Below are 18,454 nucleotides of genomic sequence, written 5' to 3' on the forward strand. Positions count from 1 at the left end.
CTCAGTGAGGAAGGCTCCACATCAGATCATGAGAATACACAGGGGCCTATTTCAGTCCAGTTCATTTGAGAAGCTATTTCAAGTGGCCAGATGATTTTACTTGAACAATTTTAAATCCAAATATTTATCTGATGGATCTTTTTTCTTTCTAACTTTCCAACTCACTGTTTGAGAAACCATGTTATTGGAATCAGATAAGTCAGCTCAAAATCTGCAGATTCCGTGTATATTGCTATGGATATGAAGCATGAAACATAATTATCAGGCTTAAGTTAATTAGACTAATGCTCAGAAAAATCTGGCCTGGTGGTTTGCACCAAGTAATTATATAAGTCGATTAAAAATGGCCGGTGGAAGTGGCTCAGTAAGTAGCGTGTTTGCCATGCAAACTAAAGGACCTGAGTTAGAATCCCTACAACCTATGAAAAGATCTAGCTACAGCCATAGAGGCTATAACCCCAGGGCAAGGAAGAGTGTGAAAACAAGAGGAGCTGACTAGTCATCTAGTCTAGCCTAAACACCAAGCTCCATGTTTACTAGTCATCTAGTCTAGTCCAAACATCAAGCTCCATGTTGACTAGTCATCTAGTCTAGTCCAAACTTCAAGCTCCACATTTAGAAAAAAAAATGAAAAAAAGATGAGATGAGAATGATTGAGGAAGACATCCTGACATCAGCCTTTGGCTTCTATAAACACATACATGAGTGTGTGTGTGTGTGTGTGTGTGTGTGTGTGTGTGTGTGTGTGTGTGTTCCTATGTACATGGTTATGCATGCATGGATACACCACACACACACACACCCTTAAATGGTGTAATTCACAGTGATTAGAGGCAAAGGAAACCCTGTTCAACACAGCCTGTGGACATGGACAACTAAGATGCCATGTGGAAGAGCGCGCACTATGAGAAGGGGCTGTAGGAACCAACAGGTATCATGCCTAGTCTTCTACAAAGTGAGTTCACTAGTTATTTGTCCTGTTGTTGTGATAAATTATGTGTTAAAAGCAACTTAAGGAAGGAAGGGTTTATTTTGGTGCACAGTTTAAGGATAGAGTCCATCATGTGGGGCAGTCATTTCCTCAAGAGTTTGAAGCAGCTTGCCACATCATATCATCTATGAGGAGGCAAACAGAGATGGATGCTGCTCCTCAGCTCACTTTCTCCTTCTGATTCAGTCTGGGAGCCCAGCTCATGGAGTGGTGTTACTTACATTTAGGTGGCTCTTCCCACCTCAGTGAATTCAGTCTACAAACCTCCTCATACGTGTAACCAGAGGTTTGTGTCCCACATGATTCTAGCACCTGTCAAGTTGGAGGGTGTGCGGGCATTACTGTAGGGCCATCTCAAGATAGTGACTAGCCATGGGTTCTCACTGGCTAGTGGACCATCTGAAGCACCCCAGAATCCTAGAGTACCAACTCACTGTCCTTTCCCCAGCCTCTCCTTCAAACAATGATTCCTATGAGACAGCCAGAGGTCAGCTTCCTTATGATTTTCCAGACTCTAAACCAGTGCAGCTGTCACTGGCAGGGTAGACTGCCAGCCCACAAAGAGGCACAGGCAGATCTTTCATTTACCCTTTTGTTGTATGTTTTTCTCTCCGGCTGTCCTTGAAGGGGAGAAGGATGTAGCTACTAGGGTTCTTGGGACAAAGATGGGTTAGGAGGGTATATTCAAGATCTGGTTCTCTAACCACATCCTTCAAAACTTTATTGTACCATCAAAATTTGATGAATAACTCATTAAATTTTCAGATTGATGAGTGCTGCAAAGAAATCTTATTTGTTTGGTATGATTTTTCCAACATGTCTCTGTTCTTGCCTTAACATTTGTAATTTACAAAGCATAATCAATCCATGATTAGGGGTCAGAGGATGGGGAAACCTGTATCATCCTCCTGAGTATTTTCTTACGGTTGGTTCATTTGGATAAAAAGTACTTCACAAGCACCTTCTACATGTCTAGTTGTGATTTTGTAAGGTCATTGTCATTAAGGTATTAAATTTGAAGTCATTGTTAAAGCATTTGATTGAACCATAATCATTGATGTTTTGAAGGTCAATATAAGATGGGCTGTCATGGATAAGCATGATTTTGCACATATGCAAGCTATAATTTGGTGAAGAAGACAGATGCATATGATAATATTTGTAATAAATCTCCTGAAATCTCTGAAATGGACATCCTTTGGTGGATCTGGGGAATAAATGTTATTCTATTTAGTCCATGAAATAGAGAACAGTATATGCAATGGGCTGGGGATGGGCAAAGCAGGATGCTTAGAGAACATTGTCTGTTAATATGGGTTGAGACATGAGGATGAAGTGGTAGGTCGAGGACCAAAGTGTGAGACATCAAGTATCAGGAAACCAAGTGAAGCTGCCCTGGCTGTCACTCATCATCCAGTTATTACCTTTAAAATCAGCAAGTCCCTGATGTATCTTTCTTCAGGGTTTGTTTGTTTTGAGACAAGGTCCAGCTATGTATCCCTGGTTGGCTTAGAACTTACTATATAGACTAGGCTGACACTGAACTTACAGTTGTTACAATGGCCTTGAACAGAGTTCTGTGGAGGTCCATTAAAGAAAGCTGTTTCTCGGGTCTGAATGGAGACCTAACATCCAAGCTACATAAAACAAAAAAGTTAATCTAATTTGTTCAGACACCTGAGCTAGGCACCACTGTTCAGGAAGTTGGGTTTACTTTAAGCCATGCTAAAGAGATAGAAGGGATATCCCTTTTAATGAGATATGTACTTTTCCTTCAGAATCCCTGTCTATTATTCAGGCCTTCCATGGCCTCATGAGATTCTGTTGAGTCTCCCAGCCTTCTCGAGTCCTGACTCAGAAAGGTGTAACTTTTCCTTTTGTTCCTCCTTCAATCTCTCTTTTGGATGCTATTTTTTGGTACTTTGCATTTTTTTGCACTTTCTCTAAGGCTCCACTCCTTGCCATGTAGCTCCATGTCTGCCATGGGGCTGACCTCCAGGCCAGATGAACTCAAATGGCATGGCTTTACTGTGTCCCTTCTTCCTCTTCCAGAAAACTACCAAGACCAACAGTTTACCTACCCTGAGTGTTCTCCTTTAAACTCAGATAAAATTGCCCTGGAACATCCTTTTGAGTAGATTCTTAAACTCTTTTATTTACAAGATGAAGAACCCCAAGAAAGGACCCCAGTTCTCTGGTAACATGCAGTAACTCCGCCAGGATTCCCCACAAATTTTTACTAACACAGTGATCCTCTTGCTTCTGCCTTCAGAGTGCCTAGATGCATCATTTCCCATCCTACATACACACGTTTTTTCTTTAGCTTTGGTCTCCAAGTTAAAAGTTAGAAGCAGGCCACTTCTCTTATATTTAACTGAGGATCCTATATAAACAGAAAAACAATTCAGAAGTGCAGACATTTGTGTTGTGCCCTAGGTTCGAGATCCCCAAAGAGACCACCAGAGACATGAACTCACTGAAATGCAAAAGCAAGGTTTATTGGAGCAGCTCAAGCTGCGCGGCAGGGACCTTGTGGAGCACCCCGACACAGCGGAGGCTGGAGGAGGTGCCCACCCCTCTGCAAGCTCAGGTTTAAAGGCAAAAACCACAAGGTTACATCAGTTAGGGGTGCTAGTACAGGCACAATTCCGATTGGCTCAAGTTTTCAAAATTTCTGTGTTATCTTACTTTGTAGTTTTGACCGGTTGTTTGTCAAACTTTAAAGACTATCTTTAAAGACTATGCATTGGGCATTCTGTGGTTAATCAGTTGCTACCAGATAGTCCTTCAAACATCCTGACTTTGTGCTTTTGGGTTCCTGGGACCTATGTCAGCAGCTCTGAGAATTTTGAGACCCAGGCCTGTTTCAAGCTGGGGTGAGAGGCTTGCTTGAAATGGGGGTCCTTTGGTGCTTCAGTTTGAAGTAATTTGCATAATCTTCCCAGACTTTGTTTTGCTTCTCTGTATAGTGAGAAAATTGACTGAATGAGATGCTATATATCAGTGGTTTATATATATATATATATATATATATATATATATATATATATAGTTTATATATATAAATCAGTGAGATATATATATATATATATATATATATATATATATATATATATATATATGAGAGAGAGAGAGAGATATTTGCATCACGAACTTTGGGCATATCATATATCCCGAATATTAGATATTTACATTATGATTTATAACAGTATTAAAATTACAATTATGAAGTAGAAATGAAATAATTTTATGGTTGGGGATTACCACAACACAAGGAACTGTATTAAAAGGTCACAGCATTAGGAAGGTTAAAAACCATTGCTATTATGAAAATGCACCAAGGGAGATGGGCAGATGGTTCCATGGTTAAGAGCTTTTGCTTTATAGTTATGAGGGCTAGAGTTCAAACTTCAGCACTCAACAACAACTATGTCTACCACCCCAGGTCCAAGGAGTCTTCCATCCATGATGGGATAATACTAGTGCTACAGCTCTTCCAGTGCTATCTATAGTCCTATAAATAACCATTCACCTGTGTTCTGTTGGCAAACTCAATAAACTCATTGGTGTTACTAAGTTGGACTCTGGTGAAATCAAACTTCTGTTGTTGGTAACCATGTGGGGTAAATGGACACTCACTTGCACTCCCTAGGAAAAGGTAACACAGCAGAGAACACATGACACACTTACGTGGCCTCTGTACATGAAGCTACACACATATGTGTGAATACACTCACACAGATGCATACATACTTTATTTATCCAATTAGTTAATTTAAAAGTGCTTCACTGTAGATACTTTACTCTTTTCGGAATGCTTAGAAAACCTTAGGCATTGTTAAATACGGAAAAACAGAATATAGGAGTAGGGTACTGTAGTTCTAACACACATAGTGTAAGATCATATCTCTCAACCTTTACTGACGTGGGAGGGCCTGGCCCAGTGTGAATGGTACCACTTGTGCCAGGTGATCCTGGATTGTATCAGAAAGAAAACTAAGTGAACCATGGGGAAAAGCCAGTAAGAAGCACTCTTCCATGGCCTCTGCTTCGGTTTCTGCTACTGGGTTCCTTCCCTGCCTCAGTTCCTGCCTTGGCTTCTCCTGATGATGGGCAGTTTGCCCAAAAGCCAAATAAACGCGTTCCTCCCCAAGTTGTTTGTATCGTGGTGCTTTAATGACAGCAATAGAAACCTAAGGCATCCTCTTTGTAGCAGCACTGTTTACTCCCAGCACAGTGCCAAGCAGGAAGCAGATGCTCCATTAATTGCAATCAAAATAGAACAACATAATGATGCCACCATATTCTTGGGTTCCCACCATTTGATGTCCACTCTCCTAGAGCAGAAAGGCCCCAGAACTGGACCAAGGACATTTCTCCCTCAGCCAGGACAGCAGGCCATTTTCCATAGAGCATCATTTACTCCTGGTGGTTTTGCTGTCTTTTTCCTGAAAGACCCAGCCCTGAATCTAACTTCTTTGGTAAGTAGATGGGCCTGTGCACTCAAAGCCCAAGCTAACCATTTTCCAAGTGAAAGGACAGTTAATCATTGGACTGTTTTGCCTTGGAATGCCAAAAAATCAGTTTGCCTGACTTGAAAATGTTTGATTTTTGGCATCCAGCTAGCCACAATCTGATAACCAATTAGGGACACTTACAGATTTGGACTAATAATTTAGCTACCAGACTTACGTCTAATGTCAATGAACAGTTATTGCCAATGTCAAAATAGTTTGGAAACGAATCTTTTTTTCACTATCTTGAGCATGTTTTCTATGCAAATAGAAACCAGTGCACTGTTCCTTTCCCCAGTGGAAAGCAGCAATAATGGAGTTGCAGAACCCTCAAAATACAGTCTTGGTTTAGGAATCAACATAAACAAACAGACTCAAAGAGGTTATAAAATATAGAAAGAGCATGAGTTTATATTGTGATTGTAGGCATGTTATTAGCATCTAGATAAGGGGTACTCTGCTACAGAAATGGGACATAGAGCAAATATGGAGAGCTGAGAATGTGGTGGTGAATATCTCACAGACAATATTAGGCAATAAAGTCAAACTGGTTTGTGAGTATCCCATGTATACTCTTAGTATAAATGTCAAAATGACCCTGAGGGTCCCTATCTTTTCCAGCCCACAGTCTTAGCAGGTGTAGTTATATCTCAAATTCACTTATAGCTGAAGATGGTATTTTTCCATTAGCTTTGTATGTGTGTGAGTGACAGGAATAGCTATAAGACTTAGGACTAAGAGTTGAGAACATTTGTTTTCTTTTCTTTATACTATTCTACTCTCCTGATCCAGACTTTATTCCTCTACTCCAATGGGACATGACTGACCTACAAGTTAGAGTACAGTCCTCACATAACTGAACAATAAAGGATCACATTGCCTCACGGGTTCAAGATCATCCTCACTCCTGGATCATGCAAGCCATGACATCAACACCGTGAGAAGCAATATGGTAGACAGGATTCAAATGTTACAGGCCTGTTTGGTTCAGAGTGCCTTAAATCAACTGCCATGTCACACTTTGATCCTAGGAACAAGCATTTTTCATATATTTGTGTCTGGACCTTTAAATAGAAGTCAGAAATTGTAAGAATTTATTTCAAAGCATTTTTACCTTTTGTCCTTTAAAGCTTTAAACTTTTGAGCAGGATGAAGGTGAGATTAATTAAAAGATTAACTCTTCTGCAAGCTTTTGATGGGTCCTTCACTCACTAACTCCCAACAATAATGCTTTCAGCTGGGTTTGGGAACAACAAAGGGGCAAATGTTTTCAATGAAGACATATATGCTCATCTTTATCTCTACTTATTTCTCCTAGACCCTCTCCATGGCCTCTTGAGAATTCTCAGCAATAAAATTGGGGGCATGGGATTCATAGCAGAAAGTTGAGATAGGTGAGGGTCCTTTTCTAGAAAAATGTTTTGAAATTGTCACAACTCTGTTACTGTATTTTAATTTTTCACAGTGGTAAACTTGTTTGCATGTGTGTGAGTGGGGGTGGGTAGGGAGGAAACAAGGGACATTTGCCTTATATGTGGAATATGTTGGTTTATGGGTTGTGAAAAATTGTAGGGTATATAAAATGAGCAGTTGAACCAATAGCAAGGAAAGCTTGATTGCTTTCAAATTTTCTGACTAAAAGGAGAGAAAAGCACGTAAATCCTTGGTGAGAAAGATCTGCTGTTGTGTGTGGGAAACTCAGTGTTCCAGTTGCAGTTGAGGCTTTATGTCTTCATTAAAGAAGGTTTTAAAGGAAACAGAGAGAGGCATTTGGGAAAGGTTGCCTCCTACCTTGTTTGTACAATGCACTCACATGGGTCAGGCTCTTTGAAGGGTGCGGGGACAGCTCCAGTGAGAAATTAATAGATTTGTAGGCATCAGAGACAGTGACTTCTAATAAGTGAGGGACAGCTTCAGAGGATGTGGTTTGGTCACCTGGGGCCTGTTCCCATAGAAGGAAGGACTGAGTTCTGAGAAGAGAGATTTTATGTTAGTCATTTTTCATGTGCCCAGACATGAGTCCTGGTGCCAGCCCCAGGTCAGCTGTTGCTGGTGTGGCTCTTGAAGCTTTTCCCAACATGCAACGGGCATGCAGGGAGATGTTTGCCAGGCCAGCTGCATCCTCCTGGCTTAGAGGAGGCCACCACTTGCATAAATGGCTCACTGCTCACCTACTTCTCTGTGCAAAGTATCTCATTAGCAGCGCCTGATGTTAAGGTGGATGAGATGAGAGGCCCATCAAGTAAACATCTATTCAAGCAGTGGTACTGCTGCTGGCTGGAGAGGATGCTGACTCCAGCTGCTTTTGTCTGCCCTCTCCACTTCAGCTCCCTTGCATCTGGGATTATCACTCCTGCCTGACACTGTCTTCTGAATGCATCACAGGAGGAGACTGAATAAGGGTGTGTTGACAATAAACTGTTGAGTCGTCTTCTCTCTGACACTTGTGGCTCCACGCTTGTCTTTCACTCTCTGTTTAACTCTGCTCCGGTCATTTGCCGTTTGGCCAGTAAACAGTCCACACAACATCTCTTTCCTTCCTCACAGTGTTTGCACGTGGGGATTGGTGATGTCTTTCAGCCTAGTGGTCCCTCTCCTCAAAGCACTTTTGTAGACCACACTACAAAATGCCTAATGTCAGTCTCCCCTCTTCTCATGGAAGTGACACGTTTGAGTACAAGGGATCCAGGTATAGACTTTTCCCCCTTCTTTTTCTTGTTATTGCCTAAACAGTGCTATATATCAAATATTTCTCTAGTACTCACGTGCATTAAGTATTATAAGTAACAAAGGAATGGTTTAAAGTATACAGAAGAATATACAAAAGTCCCATGTCATCTTATCTAAAGGACGGATTTTCACATCTACAGGGATGACGTGAGTTCTGAACTCTTCATGGGAGAATGAGGGATGATCATACTTGTTAGCTGTTTGCCTACAGTGTCTCAAGGGTGCTATGTGCCGTCTAAACTGTTTATTATTGGAATGTGAAGTACAGTGCACCAGCATAGTACTTACTATTTGTTGAATAATGGAATGGATTCAGCCAAGAAAGAGCATCAATGCACAGGAACTAGGAGTGTACAAAGCCCCATCTGGGCCAGCTTTTCCAAATGTGTTTTCTCTTGAAAGCATAGTTGATGCTGCTTAGAATATTGGGTTAAGAAGCATCTGAGGCTGTGTCTACATGCATTATTTGTTGTGAGCTTGCCTGGCTTTTTTTGGCTGTGTGTTGGCTTAGCTTCCTATAGGGAAGACATTCTGTCCTCTTAGGGGAGAGTTATCTTGCCTAGAGAGTATGCTTCTAAAAACCCTGTGAGGTGCCTTTGAAAAAATAAGCCATATGTGGCATAGCAAATATGAAACAAAGTGTTCAGGAGATTCAAAAGGAGGCAGAAATTGGCCCTCTGCCTCTTCCATCCCCTGTTCTGAGTACTGAAGGTTGACATCACTCCAGGATTAAGGGAGAACACTCTTGCTCAAACACCAATATCTGAAACACAGGGGGAAAGGCTTATAGAACATAACTGGCCAAAGAAATTGCTTTTTAAATAAATGCTTCCTTCACCGGAGTTGTGCCATGGCAGACTCCACTTTTAGACAGAGTTTCATTTCATTTCTCAGTGAGCATGTTTTTAGAAGCAGGAGGCCTGAGGAAATCAAACTGGTAGAAATCTCTAGTCCCTGTCACTTCACCAATTTCCCACCCACTGGAAAACCAGTAGAGCTCAGCTAAGATGGAGCCTGGGGTGAGATGTCGATGATCCATGATTACTTCCTGAGAACTGCCCTGAGATGCAATTTGCCTCAGATGAGGAGGAGCTCCAGCTGGCTCTTGATCCCAGCTTGAGTTGCTCTCTATGTGCAACTGTGCTTATGTTTTCTATGCTGTTGTACAGCCTGTGTGCACAAAAATGTTGACCTAATCAAAACTCCAAAGAGATTAACAAGGGGTCTAGGGGTATAGTGGGAGCCAGCAAACATTAATAGAAACTATTACTGCTCCAAAGTAGCTACAACATGCGCTGAGGGATTTATGTTCCTAGCTGACTTGAGGGTTTCATGAAGAAAATGGGACAGTGAGGTTGAAGAGTAAGTATGTTGGGAAGGAAGCAGGTTCGGGACACACTGGCCAGAAGGCTTTCAGAAGGGCCCAGATGTCCGAAATGGTGTGCGGTGAGGGTACCAAGAGGGACATTACAGTGGTTTGTTCATTTCTTCATAAACACAAGCCTGAGACAGGAAGATTCTGACTAAAGTCAAAATTGTCGGGAGCCTATAATTATTTTAAAGAGCAAAGAATTGCTAGTGGATGCAATTGATTTCTTGACCCAACTCCAGGAGACAGGCTTTCACTGTAGTGCGGTGTGCACCTGAATACCGAGGCCAGTTGTTAAGTGAGGTCAGTCATGACCCTAATAAAGGAGACTCAGCACAGCAGAAGGACGTAACAGTGGGGTGTCCTAAAGATAAGGCAGGCATACTTCACCCTGTCTGTGATGATGATTCTCAGGCACAACAAGTTGTACACCAACCCTCACCACTCAGCTCTGGGCTTTCTTTCTGCCCAATATGCTGTAAGAAATGATGATGGCCAGACATGAAGCATCCTGGCAGGTCCATTGGATTTTTGTCATATATGCATTTCAGCAGAGCTACAGTGATTGCTCTCCTAACAGGTGACTTTCTGCATGTTTCAATTTAAATCAGCTCTGCTCAGGACCAGGAGTCACATTTGCTGTTTGTTCAACTACTTCTAACATGATTTGTGGGAAACTGCACAGTCTAGTGTAAGTCATTGAAGGCAGTTGTTGGTTTGTTTATGGCATGTGACCAACCTGGAACGCCCACTTTTGTTGTACAGGTTTTATGTTTACATTTGATATTGCCATAGTGTTCACAGTTAGTTGAATAAAATCTAGTCCAAAGCTCACAAAGTCTCATCTGCTGCTTTGGCAATTGGTTTGACAATGTGATACTTTAGTGTATAATTGGATAAGCAATTGGACTCTGTTATAGTAGTGGTTTGGCATAATTATTTTCAAGTGCTATGATTTTTCTCATTGATAAATAACGGAGGGGGCAGTTACAAATTCTTAATTAAACAACTCTCTATACTTCTTCAAATTGGAATGACACTATTAATAGAGGAGCTGATTTCAGCATTTTGACCCCATACAAAAACTATTACAAGCAAGTTATGGTTAAGTCAAATCTTTGTCGACTAATAAAATGGTAAATGTTCTGGTGACTACCTGGATTTCTTTATAATCTGACAAATAACTGGCTTTGGAATCTTCCTGATGAATGGAAACACCCAGAAGGTTTATGAGATTCCTCATGCAAGTATAAGAAAGGAGAGAGTGAATGCATTTTTTAATGAAGAGATATTTGAAGAGCTCAGTGGTTTTAAGGAAAGGAAAATAATAGACAAAAGCCTCAGGTTAAAGCAAGGGCTGAGCCGAGATTGGAGGCACTCACCTGTAATCCTATCATTCAGGAGTCCAAGGCAGGGGGATGAACCAGGACTACATAGTAGATCGTGTCAGAAAGCAAAATGAAACAAGACACAAGAGCTGATTTATCAGGCCCCTAAGATAGCGCAGATGGAGTGTTCATATGGGCAAATCTGCCCAGCACCCAGAAAGACTTTGGCTACTGTGTGACTGAATAGAAATAGAACACCTTTGGGGCAGGAAGAGAAGGATTTTCACACTGGTTCAGAGCAGTCTCTGTAGGGAAGCCAGCACTTTATAGACAAGTGCCAGAACAGGGGGGCCATCTACAGGCAGAGCCAAGCCCCTGGCTAACTTTCATGCTAGGTTATAGGGAACTCAGGCCCCCTACACTCCCTGTCCATACCATCCCAGCTCCCATAGCTTATCTTCCTGGAATTCTTTCTCCAGATATTCTTTATGGAAAGTTAGTCTCCTCTTTTATGTTCCTGCTTGTGACTCTGTCTACTTACTGTACCCAAACTAAAGCCCACACTAACTAACCATACTTACTTTTTGATAATACATTTTCAAATTAACTTATTTTCTACTTCAATAAGTTTCCTTCAAAGAGACCACAGATAATTTGCCATAAGATGAAAATGATCTAAATAAAACAATTTTGTAGCAGATACATTCTGAATGGCTTCTTCCATTGTGTCAGAAGTCATGTTGGTGCTACATTGAGGACATATAAAACTCATTAAGACCTTTCCCTGGTCGATTAGAAAGCCTAAAACATAACTGAAAGAATAGGATTCAAAGCTAGATAATGTGCATTGTTTTAGATTTATTTATTTTACTGTTTTATTTGTATGAGTGTTTTGCCTGCTTGTATGTCTGTGAACCATATGTTTTCCTGGCACCCACAGAGGACAGAAGAGGGTGTCAAATTCCCTGGGAATGGAGTTACAGATGGTTGCAAGTCACCACGTGGGTGCTGGGCATCAAACCCAGGTCCTCTGCAAGAGCAAAGTGTACTTTTGAGCACCGAGCACACTCCCTAGGCCACAGATTCAAAGGTATTCATAGTATTGCATTTGTAGCACTGGAGGGGGAACCATCTTCTGGGTCACTGGCATGTGTGTCCCATCTTTAAACTATTGGGACAGCCAGGTTCTGATTGGAAGCTGCTCAGAACATGTTAAGATTCAGCAGGAAACCTGCTGTGGTTAGCTGGTGATGCCAGCCAAGTGCACATGATATAGAACTGGCTCAGACAGTGTGTACTTATAGACAATGTTTTCATTGCTCAGAACAATGAAACCCTTTCCTCACACCAGGTATTAAACCCATTCCCAATCTCTGTTATTTTTAAAGACAACCTCAGACTCCCACTCTAGCAAGAGTTAGTCTCCTTTTCTAAGAACATTTGGGTAGAACTTCCACTCCAGTTCCACCATTCCTACTCCCATTACATGATATAAACATGAATCAGCCTGCCTTATTGAATTAGACTCCAGAAGACAAGGATTTTTGGCTCACTTATCAAGACATCACCCATAAAACCTAGCACAGAGCCTGGAAGAGAACGTGTGTTTGGTAAAGTTAGTTTAGTTGAGAGCAATAACAAGAGAATCAGGGTTTTAAAAATGAAAGATTTACTGTCCTATTTAACATAATACTTTTCCTTTCAATAATTTTATTTACATAACTCCTACACAAACAGAAATACTCACCCATGGAAACAGTTTATTCAAGCTCTTTCTTCTGAACGTTGTCCTATAAAGCTGTAACAATAAAATCTAGTCTTTTATAAGAGCAACCAGGTTTGTACTCTGATGCTTGCTTTTTAAGGAACACATTAAATTAGTTTTCTCCCCTTTGAAGGCAGCTTGACATTTACTACAGGTTAGTTCCACATTCTGCAAAACATTCAAATTACTGTGAATCATTCCTCCTACTATATTCCATTAGAGAACTAGAAAAGCATCAATAGCCAAGACAGCTTGAGCATTACTTGGGGAATTCATTATTTCCCCATATACCATGCGATAACACACTCAATGTGCAGGGGAGCAGTGTCTGAATCCATACATATCAGCACTTGTAGCGGAAATCCGCTTAACACTTCCTTCTCCAAAAGTCATTTCAAGCAGATCAAGTGAGATGACTGCAGATACATTTTTTAAAAAAACTCTTTTCAAAAGTTTTATAGAAATAGAATTCCCTTGGAGAAGCTGTCACAGACTTCAGTATGTTGAACGTGAATAAAGACTTTGGTTCAAGTTTTTGCAAACTTTGCTACAGGCCTTCCTTCAAATAACAAAATATCTGAGGAATTTCAACTCTTGTGGAATCAGAAGAAAGAGAGCCTTGATGCTGAGCACTGTCACAGCAAGCTGAGTCATGTTTAGCTTCTGGGACTTAAGGCAGAGAGAAGAGGTGGAGAATTCCAGTACATCAAATCCCAACACAGTCACAGTGCTGCTGTGCACTAAATAAAAGCCCCAGCAATCAAACTGTGACACACTGTTCATGACAGGTCACATTTTGATTTCAGAGATGTTAAAATATGAAGAAGTATCCATCTTGTAATCAATGCACTATAGAGTTAAAACAGTGCCCATGATTTGTGCAAGACTCTACACAATAATAATAGTGGCAATGTAGAGCACATATAATAGAGCACATATAATGCTATTCTTGAATTTGATGCTTATGTAGTCTGCCACCTACAACAGTCCATAGCTGAAGAGGTTTGGGACAACCCAGTTATCCACTGTAGATCATAGTCTTTCTGTGGCAATTTCCTAAGAGTCTCCTAAGGTGACTTACCAGATCAGCTATGGAAGGCCATTTAGATTTGAATTTCACTAAGTAAAAACACAGAGGGCTAGAAAAATGGCTGTGAGTGAAGTGTTTGCTGCATAAACCTGAGGATCTGAGTTTGGTCCCCAGCACCCAGGGGAAAGCTGGGCATGGCACCGTACACCATACTCTCCATTCCAGGGTCTTGTCTGGTAAACCAGTCTAGGTGAATCAGCAAGCTTCAGGTTCAGAGAGAGAGTTTGGGAAAATATAGTGATAATGGAAGAGACCTGGTATTGACCACCCGGCTTCTCTGTGTACACAAAGCACACACACACACACACACACACACACACACACACACACACAATTTTTTTGTATAAGTCTGGCCCCAGATAATTCATGAAATATTGCTATGTCAAACAATTAACTGAATGTTTTACTCTTAATATGCCAAACATGGCTACCGTGCTCCCAGGGTAGTTTGGATTGTCTTTGACCTTCACCATGTGCTTTCATTCTAGGATGCTGATTTGCTTCCTGTAGTACGTCTCTGTTCATGACTCACTTCTCCTTGCAGCAACCTGGAAGCTAGGGATTACTGTGTGTGGTTATAGAAATGAAGGGTCTAAGTTCTGTTTTAGACATGATGTGTCATTAGAATTAATTGGCAGGGATTTCAGTTCTGACTGCAACTTTCTGTCCTTGGAGGAACAGATAGGGCCAGAACGTGGATACCACTAGGGAGCCATGGAAGTAGGCAAGGTTCTTTGATTCTTGAAAGCAACTTGCTGGGGTGGTCAATGGTCACTTGTAAGGACAGCCTAACACTAATAATAGTAATGGTAGAAACAGCCAGAAGCCACAGCAAATGTGGGCATCCTTTCTATGTCAGCTACTGCAGACAAGTCTCCCCTGCTTCCATTCTACAGAGACGGAAAGTGAGGTGAAGGAATTTGTTCTTGTTAGTGTTAAATCATAAACTCTACTTTATCAGCCTGGAGAGCCCTTGTTGGATACTCCTTAGCTAACACCCTCTCTCCCATCACTCCTCTGTTGTTTGTTTTTTGAGACAGGGTCTCTCAATGTAGCCCTGGCTGGCCTGAAACTCACAGAGATCCATCCAAGGACTGGGATTAAATGTGCCATCCTGCCTGGCTACCATCACTATTATTATAACACCATTTCCTTGTGAAATCTAGGTGACTCTAGAAGCTTTGCAACAAGGTGACCTGGACTTTCTTTCCATTTGGTAATCTCACAGCACTGAAAATCTACCATGTAGTGTCATTCTTCCCTGTGTGGGTGTCTTTGACTATGGAGAGCATGCTGGTTCCTGGCACTGCAGGGACAGATTGACTATTGGCTGTGATAGTAAGTAGGCATTGCCTTTCCCTTCTTGCAGCCCAAAGTCATTTTCAAGTTCATTTACAAATGAAACTCCCAGCTAAGGTTCACTCAAGTCAAACTGGCATTTTGGGCAAGCTATTGCTTAAGATTGTGGAAATCTACTTTATTAGCATAGCAATGGAGTACTGCAACCATGTTCTTAGGTAACCTCAGAATTTTTCCACAAACTTCTGCAGGTTTAATTTCCTAGTCTCCACCATGGCTCTACTAAAGCAGAAATATTGCCTCCTGTGTAACTCAAAGTCTTTCAGTTCCTGAAGAGACTGCAAACTCCTGAACTACTTAGCATTATCGTGGTGCTCAGACAAATGTTGCCATCCAGAAGCCTCTTTGACTTACACTAAACAAAAGAAAACCATGCTACAGTGGGGTTTGCAAAGGACAGACATGATACAGTTGAAAGGACCTGAGGAGTAAGTTTAAAGATGGATGAGCTACAGTGAGCACTAGGTCTGTGGGTTGTCATCTAAGGGTTCAAGCAACCACTGATCAAAAATAGCAGAAAAGAAATGGCATCTCTACTGAACACAAGTGGAATGACTATTTTCATATCATTTGTGTTGTATTGGGATTTATAGACAGTTTACAGGTGGGAAAGCATGTCAGATGATATACAAAGGTTATATGCAAATACTATATATATATATCTGAGACTTGAACAAATTTGGTACCCTGTGAAAAGTTGATGGCACAGATACAAGTTGATAGCCATACTTCTGTTCATGTAAGAGCTCTTATCTACATACATAGACATCTTTCCTTCAATAGTTGTGGGATTTTCTTCTTTTTCAAAATCTCAAAATATTCAATCAGAATCCTTGGTGTAAGCTGTGTCTTTTAAAGTTTCTCTAGTGCATACAACAGGAATCCAGGGTTCAGTTGTCTTAAACAAAAGCACAAACTTCCAACTGGAGCCTTTAAGAGGAAACCTCAAAAGTTTTATTAACAGTCATGTCCAACAGAACTTTGCAAACATGTTTAGTTGGTTCTATTGGTTCCCTAGCTCTGGTAAACAATGTCTAAGTGCTGCCATCTGGAAGGCATATGACATCAACAGAAGGGTGCCTAGTAACCAGGAAGCATTAATGTTCTTAGCCTCTAAATTATTTGGAATCATCTGGTACGGTCTGTGTTGACATGGCTGCTTAAAGCTTGATTTCTGTGTCTTCCTACGGCAGTGACACAGTGGGAAGGCCACGTTCTCTGGCTTTTGCATTGCTCCTTGTCTTTCCCATCAAACTGTTACAAGATGGATTTACAACAGACCCAAAGGTAGTAGCAAAATGAAAATTAGTTCTCGGGTAGAACAGCAATCCCATTTGACTTGCCTGTAGCAACTGCGTCCTATCTGCCTCTACAGCAAGGAAATGACTTCTTAATGTGCTTTCTTCCACTAAGAAGAATTAAATCTGTATGGCAAAATGGAAAACCAGTGTGCTGGCAGCCAAATTCTGAAAGGAAGATCCATGACCCTCATGAAGGTATTTGTGGCCTAGTTCTATGCTAATGAGCCTCATTTAGGCTCAGACTTCCTGTGTGTGGAAATTCAGCCCTGCTGAAAAGCAAGGAAATCTTTCCTGTACTATTTTGCCTTCCATATCAAAGCTGATCTGAGATAAATGGAGGGAAGTCTCTACCTGCTGCAGGCTGTCAGAGTGGAGTCTCTGGACTATGCTGAGGGTTTGGGGCCCACGAGAATGAATATTACCACTTGAGTTGAAAATTTTTATTTATTAGTATTGTGGTGTGTGTGTGTGTGTGTGTGTGTGTGTGTGTGTGTGTGTGTGTCTGTGTGTGTAGTAGTAGGGGTTAGAGATACATGCCATAGCATGTGTGTGGAGGTCACAGGACAACTGTGTGGAGTGATTCTCTTCTTTCATTTTACCATGGTTTCCAGTGATCAGCTTGTCATGTTTATACCTTACCCATTGATACCTGATCAGCATGTTTTACTGAACTCCCAAAGTTGTTTTCAAAGTATCCAAGTTCAGTGTGAGTATTTATGCAATGAAATGGGGACAGTAACTATGGATTCACCAAGATAAAGGAAACAAGGCTGGCACCTGGCATTACCTACCTGGATGAGTAAATGAATTTCCTTAGACTCACCCCCCCCCCCCAATCCCTTCAAGGTAAATGGATTTAAGTAGTATTCACATTAAAGGAAACTGTAAGGATTATGTGAAATATGAGCAGCAGAGAAGCTGCCCTCCAAATCATGCTGGCCATCATGGACAGTGCTATCCAACCATCTACCTAGTCACCTTATCATGAATCACTACACTGCATCCTGTGAGCAAGTTGCACCTTCATCTTATTATGCCACATATAAAGCCACAGGAATGGCAGATTGGTCACAGAACTGAATTACAAAAGAAGATTAAGAGAGATTAAACTCGACTGAAAATTTGCTCTCTGCTAGAATAGACATGTTGTCCACTCTAATCTTAAACATATACTTGCTCTTAAATATTTACATATGTAAATATATGTGAATATGTATTATATATATGTTTTACATGGAGACAGAGAGAGTGGTCTGTGGAGAAACTGAATTGAGTAAGTTGTTAGTTTTCTATGCTGTTTTCTCATAGTTTCTATTGTTGCAGGTACACTTAGATTCATAAACCTGTTACTTCTTAAAAAAATTAGAAAACAAATTGAGAATGAAAAAGAATTCATTTACAGTTTAGGCCGACCCAGAAATAAAGACTCAGTTTCTCTCTAGTTCCTTTGTGACAGAGTGGCAGCAGCTTTATAGAAAACATGAACGAAAAGCCAGGAAGCGTACAGCTGTTGAATGGTCAGGATTGGTGAAATCTGGCCAGTCCTCTCCTGGTTGACAAAGCCTCAGTCTTTCCCTCCCCAGCACAGGACTGCTTGGAAATTTCACTTTTCTTAGAATCCACTGTTTTCAAAAGTCTGATAGCCAAAAGGAGGGGTCTTCAGTGTCTTGCCTCAGAATGTCTTCTTCTCAGGGCGCTTACAACTACTTGGAGCTCATATAAGACAGCTAAAGCCAGAGAGAGTGATAGACCAACTGCAGGCCAGAAGGAGGCCTGAGAATGGCTGGAGACAATGGACAACTGTAGTCAAGGAAGCAATAATTAAATGGTGCTGGAGAGCAAAGGAAATGAAGGGGTGATGGAGGCTGTGTGGAGTGGTGGATGTGCCCTCAGCAGCCTCTGCCTTACAGCCTCAGTCTGTCACAGGCTCATCAGGCAAGTACAAGGCAGCAACAACCCCAGTGCAGCCCACTCTTGTTATGTTATTAGAGAAGCAAGAAATGTCAG

The 18,454-nt window shown here is 41.2% G+C and overlaps 1 protein-coding gene across 7 annotated transcripts in view; it reads left to right on the forward strand.

Annotated features, from left to right (window-relative positions):
* Fhit (fragile histidine triad diadenosine triphosphatase) overlaps positions 1–18,454 on the forward strand; it is a 1,554,732-nt gene that overhangs the window by 1,510,139 nt on the left and 26,139 nt on the right. The window lies entirely within an intron of this gene.

Source organism: Peromyscus californicus, unplaced genomic scaffold (genome assembly GCF_007827085.1).
Source record: "Peromyscus californicus insignis strain IS unplaced genomic scaffold, ASM782708v3 Scaffold_12__1_contigs__length_115047231, whole genome shotgun sequence".
NCBI classification, from domain to species: domain Eukaryota; kingdom Metazoa; phylum Chordata; class Mammalia; order Rodentia; family Cricetidae; genus Peromyscus; species Peromyscus californicus.